The 7,165-nt window shown below is 38.7% G+C and overlaps 1 long non-coding RNA gene across 1 annotated transcript in view; it reads right to left on the reverse strand.

Annotated features, from left to right (window-relative positions):
* Positions 1-580: 580 nt before the first annotated feature.
* LOC113479379 overlaps positions 581-7,165 on the reverse strand; it is an 8,645-nt gene continuing 2,060 nt past the window's right edge. Inside the window, exon 3 of the long non-coding RNA XR_003398240.1 lies at positions 581-1,252. This is a non-coding gene — a long non-coding RNA (uncharacterized LOC113479379). The remainder of the gene's footprint in view (positions 1,253-7,165) is intronic.

Here is a 7,165-nt window from a genome sequence, read left to right on the forward strand (position 1 = left end):
AGGTCAGATCCAGACACTTAGAAAATTCCCAACTCAGGGAACACACAGATTTTTGATTACTTTCCTCAGATCTCATCCAGATCCAAACTACTCTTGCTGAATAAAAGCCATATAAACTCACATACCAACTAATAATTTTCCCAGATTCAGCCTGTGTGAAAGACAACTTTAGGATTTTTATACTTCTTTTCTTAAACATGCTTGTTATGGTAGAATTCTAAATAGTCTGTGCCCATATATCCTGCTTAATTTCTGATTATGTACAGATAATACCTTTAGGATTTATTAGTGCTTGCAAAATTGGGAGTAGTAATCTAATCTGGAATATTAATCTGAATTTAAATTGGATCCAAAGAATCTATAGGTCTTCATTAGGTGTCAACAAGGCTCCCAAAACTCTGTAAACAACACTGAGGGTTACTTAGGATCAACAAGATGTAAGTGCTGATTAAATCCCAATTAATCCTTCCCATGTCTCACACAAACTGTAGATTTGGTCCTTATGGAAAGAAGTTCAGATTCTGCAGACTCAGTTTTCTGAAAGATAACCCACACTTAAATTTGTACCTCATAAGGCTAAGGGTTTTGGGTTTTTTTTGAGCCAAATCTCAGTGGATTTCAGATTTTTTTTTAAACTGACCTTAGTAGATATATCAAAAAGGGAAAACCCCTATGTAGGAACACTGGGAATATCAGCACAGGACAGAAAGCAAGAACCAAACATCAGACAAAAAGATGCTTCTTGTTTCTGATTCAGAATAAAAGTCTCTTTTTAATCCACTATTTATCCCAGAGGTGCCCACAAGACTTCACTGACCATCACAAAGTCCAAGGAAATATTTCATTGTCACTTTTTTTTTTTTTTCTGAATGGAACGCAAGGTTAAGATACACATAACCAAACATAGTTAAGTCAGAATAATAACATTGTTGTGTTTAATAAAACAATTAAAATTATGCTGGAAATGAAGAGCTCCAGATGAATCAATTGTTTTTTATCCCTGTGTACTGAAATAACAAGAAGTCTAAGCAAACACTGTGGTTTTTATCCTCAGCTGAACTTGACTTTGACTTCACTGTACCATGTAATAATCTGGCTACAATCCCACAGAAATTGCCATTTTATGTAAGGGAATGGATGTCATGCACCTTTGTATGGCATAATTTTGAGGCTATATGCATATATTTTTAAGGATAAGCAAAAAGGTGGAGTGATGAGTCAGGTCCTTAGTCTGCTTCTGTTGTTCTTCACACTAAAAGGCAGAAATGGAGGAAGGGAAAAGGATTATTCCAGCTAGACAAGCTAAAAGCAGCCAGAAAATGAAGAAACAAAGGTAGGCTTCATTTCAACCAGGGTTAAACAGCTAGAAGTTAGGTGTTTGGTTTAATGTCATTGTCCTCTACAGTGACCTTTGGCAGCATTTGCAGTAGTGTTCATCCCTGCCAAGCAGGGGTGCACGGGGAGGGGAGATGGGTCACCTTCTGCAGGTCCTCCTCTTGTCCCTCCACACAGAAGAAGTCAAGATAAATCTATCAGACTGAACATCTGACTTTGGCTGGCTCCTGTCCCAAGTGGGGATCATGATGCGGTAGAAACATATGATTGCTGCTGTGGACAGCCACCTTGTTTAACGCACACGTCCTCCATCCCAGCTGAGCCCTGTGGAGACCTGGCAGTGTTCAGGCCTTTGGTCTGACAACCAAAAAGTACAGATAAGGTCTCACTCACTCTGAATGTCCTAACTGTCAAACGTCCAGGAGACACGCAAAGGTGAAGACTATGCTCGGCATGTTAGTGAGCAATTGCAAGCAGATGGTGGACATGTTTCTGTCTTGCTAAATGTAAGAGGACAGCTTTTTAGGCCTGACCAAGCCTGGACGACCCATCAGGGCTGCTGAGGGGATTGAAACCACCTCACCCTTAAGCAAGGAGCAAGGCAGGGTCAGGCAAGCTCTGCAAAAGGTGGAGACAGAGCACGTAATGTTTCAGCAGTTCTGAGATATACGACAGAGCATGTTACCTGCTGACAGCTCCAGAGCAGAGGGATGCAAAAAGACCCTGAGCTCCCGCTGCAGAGGGGTGCCAAAAGCTAAGAGTGTTGGCATCATTCCAGCTACTTCCCCTCTGATTTTTTCCCTGCTGACCTGTGCAGGCAGTTGGACAGTAGATGTGAATGAGGGAATGTCTTCTTAGCTCATCTGGTTTACTTATTAGACAAGGTAGACAAGTTCTCTCCATTTTCTGCATGGGGAGTCAGCTCTGTGAGGAAGCACCATTTCAGATCACCTGAAATAAGCTTACAAAATGTTCCTCTTGTGGACCTCAACAAAACTGTTGGTGTGAAGAAGAAAAGTAGACATTTGTAAAAAAGTGACTCTGGGATACAAGGGATGTGTCAACCCCCCCAGCCCCATCTCGCTAAATGTTCTCCTTTACTGCATGGAAACCCCATTCAAGCACAAGCCTTGTTCGCTTATTTATTAAGTACATATGTTTTATGGAGTCTGTGATCTGCAGAAAACATTCCAGAATTCGGACCCAAGGGCAAAATCCTTTTTTTTCCAATCTATACTGCTGATCTTTATGCTGATGTTTTGCTCTTCCTAAGGGTTTTCTGTGCAGTGAGGAAAAGAGAAATATCAGAACTCAAATCCACCAGGTGTATCTGAAAGGAAAAACCTGCTTTGCTGTCCTCCTTGTTGCCTCCCTCAGCAAAAAGAGAAACGCAAAAATGAAAATGCAATAGAAAAGATGATGGCCAATACCACTAATACTTAATAAACTGACTGTTTTGAACTAAACCTGATGGCTTTATTGCAATAAGATGTCAGTTCCATCAGCATTAGCAGTACTTCATAGCTCAACAGAAGAATGGAGATACTTCTCTCACACTCAACTGAGGCATTTTCTGTGAGAAAGAGCAACGTTTTGGAAAAGGCTTCCTTTCCACCTTTCCACTCTTTAGATGTGTGTGATCTTGGATCACCCCTCCAGTTTCTCTTCCTTTTTTTTTTTCACCAAGTGTAGTCATTTCCAATAAGGTTCGTGAAGGGTTTCTGCTTTTGAAGGTCCCAAATGGCTTAAATCACTCCTAGCACAAATGCACTCTCTATTGTGGAAACTGAAACCTGCCACACCATAAGGTGATCTGTATATTAGAACCAGATATCCCTTCACATCTGCATTTCCAAGCAACTATGTGGTATGTTTTGAGTTAGCCTACTTTTAGAGTGGCTCATCAGATAGAGATATAGCTATAAATACTGCTAAAGGGCTGGTGTTTGCCAGGCTTTTGCAAGGATGCTGGCTGGGGAGAGGAGGACGTGTAGGCAAGAGGTACTTCCCTTTGCAAAACACGTCATCCACCCAAACTACCATAACTGCACACCATGGTGACAGGTCACCTTTTCTTCCTACTATCTGAGGAAACTAGTGTCCCTTGACAGATGAATGACAGGGTTTTGGGTGCTTCAGGTTGGATGCATGCTGGCCCCATCCTCTAGTCCTATATGCTTGGTTCTGCAGACTACATGATCTTGCACTCCAAAACATGGTGGTCTGATACCTACCAGGAGCAATCCATGGACTTTATTATCCTATAAACACCCTGACATGGTCTGGAAGGAGACTGATAAGCCAAAATCTGCCAGGGAGTAAGTTTACAGTGAAGACTATGAACAGGCATTTGCCTAAGCCTGTGCCATGATCCTTTTGACTTGCCTGTACACACCCAAACAAGAAGGCCAAGTGATATGAAGCATTTGAGCAGGATTAAGACTAAGTCAGCCATGACTTGAAGCAGAGAGGCCACATCATTATAGTGTGCTCATTAAAGAGAGCAGTCCCACCTCCAGCCGAGTGCCTTCCCCTTATAAAATTCAGTTAATTGCATATTCTCTGCAGAGGTGCCCTTCACCCATCTGCACCATGGTGTGTATTGTCATGAGGTGCCAAGAAAGCCTCCCCAAGACCAGACAGCTGGAAGGAGATATGCAAAGTGATTCGTCTGACTTTTTTTTATATGACAGTTACCCACTCAATATGTGGACAATATTAGCTAGATATGCTTTGGCTGTAAGAGGAACATAGGATGAAGATGTTAGACTTAGAAATCTCCACTTAGTTTGATTAATTCTCCCCAGTGGATGTGGGAGGAGAACTTTGCCTTAGAGAATGAGATAAAAGGGGCATTGGCACCTCTTCCTACTTACTTGGTAGGACATAGTCCTTTGATGCACAACAAAGGTGCACTTTCATCTCTCCTTGCCCATCTCCCCAGTACTGTCTCCATTGAAATCAAGACATTAGCTTCCTCTGGTAAGATGTGGATTTACAAAGTGTGATATGAAAATTTTCCTGCAGCAAGTCCACTTATCACTCTAACTTCAGATAACTGCAGTATAGATTTTATTATTCATAGCCAGAGGCCTGTGTAAATCTCTGGGTTGACTTCTCATGTCTTCACAAGGGCAGAATGTAGGCTGTGGTGTTCAGGTTTCATAAGGAATTACTGTGGGAACTGTCTCACACCATCCTAACACAACTCAAGGAGTTTGTGAAGTCAAAGGGGAATCTTATGAGAAGGAGCTGATATGGTTGGGTTTCCTGCCGAGCCCCACTGAGATGCTGGAGAAGATAGCACATCTCAGTGCCGCTTGCCGAGAGAAAGCAAACAGAGCTTTACCACTGAGTTCACTCAGTGTTTGACCCAGCCTTCCTACTGCTTCAGGCTTTTCTAGGACTAATCAGACTTGATAACAAAATAATTCAGAACAAGAAAGTGAATGCATTTGGGGTTTCCATGAATTTACATTAGGATCCGAGTTCATTACAATATTAATTTTGACTAGGTCCAGTCCTTTCTAAAGGCATTTCAACACTACTTTCATGCTATGTGAAAATGTAATTTTTGTATACCATAATAAACATATTCATATGTATGTAACTGTATATATCTCCAGATATGTATCTCCACATATGCTGGAACATTGCAAAACTATTTCTAATACATTACAGAACCATTTGAAAGTTGCATTCAACCCCAGATTTTAATGACTCACATAAACTCTTAACTACACATTGATTTCTATAAAGATTATTTCTGAACTCACTCAAAAATTCATGGTTTTAAATTTGTGTATATATCATTGGTGGTAGAGGGGATTTTTGGGGGGAAATCTGTACACCTCATTCAAATATGATTTGCAAAAGTATCGTTTTTACATGACAATGAAAAATACTTTCCTTGATCTAATGGCATCTTTAAAGCTTGATATGTTGTCCTCTTTTATGCTAAAGGAATTACAAGTCAGTAGAAAGGTGATGTTTTCTGTCTTTTGTCTACACAGAGCTCACTTACTTCCTATTAATGTAACTCACAAATATAGGTGATTTTTTAAAATAATAAAGCTCCATGTAATTTTTGCTAGTTTTCCTGATAGTTTGAGTCATTTTACTATCAAAGTGAAAAAGCTAGTATAATTTTTACCCCAATGTTAATGTTATTTGAGGGTAGCTTTGATCCATGCATCACTTTTCCTTTTACACCACTGTAAAAATACAAAGGATGTTTTGTACTGTAAGTTCTTAATACTTTCTTTGATCGAATTTGGCTCTGTCCTGGAATTAATCTAAAACTCCTGAGTCGATCAGATTTAAGAAGGTATGAGTTTTTACTAAATTTACTAAGTTCCAACTGGTTTTGAAGATTGATCTAAGAATCCAATATAACAACACATGGAGAAGTTCATTACAGCCCTTAACAATGGTTTAATGCACCACTGAAATCATTCAAGATTGCATGAGGGATGGAGAACACCACTGCAATGAAATTTTATTTCAGAATCCTCAACTTCAAGTTCTGACAGAAAATCTTCAGATTCACACTGTAAGTACATAAAAACTAGAGATGTCTACCTTGTTAATTAACAATAGTTTGATTTTCTTATCTTCTATAACACAAAAATAAAATGTTAAATGCTATTTCAAAATTTTAATAGTTATATTCTATTGTGACAGTGCATTTTTTCCCCTAGCTCTTTTGTTTTAGGCAAAATAAAGAGTTGTGTGCAATGTTTCATTTCAGGAGACCTTCATTTTCTGAGGGAAAATAATTCTAAAAGTCTTATGGATAATAGGTTAATGTTCAATAGATTTGAAAAGTCACTCTTTTTTTTTTACTGTGTCTCTGTATTTTCCAACTTGATTGTTAACAGAACAAAATATCCATGGTTAGGTCTGGTAAGGATCTCTTTCCATAATGCTCTTTTGTCTGTATAACAATAATAAAAGCTTTATTGGCACCTATTTCACATGAAAAAAAAAAAAAAAAAAAAAAAAAAAAAAAAAAAAAAAAAAAGTAAATCAATACCAAAGACTTTTCTGGAAAAGCCACTTTAAAACAGGACTGTATTATAATTGTTATCTTATTTCAGTAGGGACTACCTTTTTTAAAAATATGTCATATAATTTCCTGATGATCCATTTTCTCTCCCCATCTCCACTAAGACAATATATATTTCCGAAAGAGCTCTGGAATTTTAATACATGGGGATAGATATTCCTCAAAATAATCCTCAAAGTTTTTTCTTCGTTAATAAATTCATGTACCCAAGGATATTCCCCAGATTGATAATTTATCATGGGTTAAAATACCCCTCACTTAGCAAAGAAACATCACTTAAGCGATGGGATTCATGCTCCCAATTGTGTGACATTTATAACGAGGAATAAATAGGCATCACAGACAGTCAGGACGTGCTACGGCTGGAAGTTTCCTTCCGAAGCACTTAGTGACTATCTGTGAATAATGAACACATTCATGGGAACCAGCATGGGTTGTGCAGCGTCCTTGGAAGGGGAAAAGTTCTCTGCCAACATCACTGACGGTGAACAGTTCAGTAAGGTTGGGTTTATAAAGATAATTTACTGAAAAATCCCTCCCCAGAATTATCAGTTTCTCTTTTTCCCCATCTTCGGGGAGCCCTTAAAATTTACGGCAAATTCAGAAAGGAATTCCACACAGTGTTGTTACTTTAAGTGTTATTTAACCCACATTTGAAGGGTTTTAGAGTTTTCTACCTGCAGGGGAAAAAAAAAAAAAAAAAAAAAAAAGAAAAATTGAAGATTACCTGCTGATTTTAACAAAATGACCTTTTTCATGAAT

This window comes from Athene cunicularia (assembly GCF_003259725.1).
Source record: "Athene cunicularia isolate RWA chromosome 4 unlocalized genomic scaffold, athCun1 chr4_part1, whole genome shotgun sequence".
NCBI classification, from domain to species: Eukaryota; Metazoa; Chordata; class Aves; order Strigiformes; family Strigidae; genus Athene; species Athene cunicularia.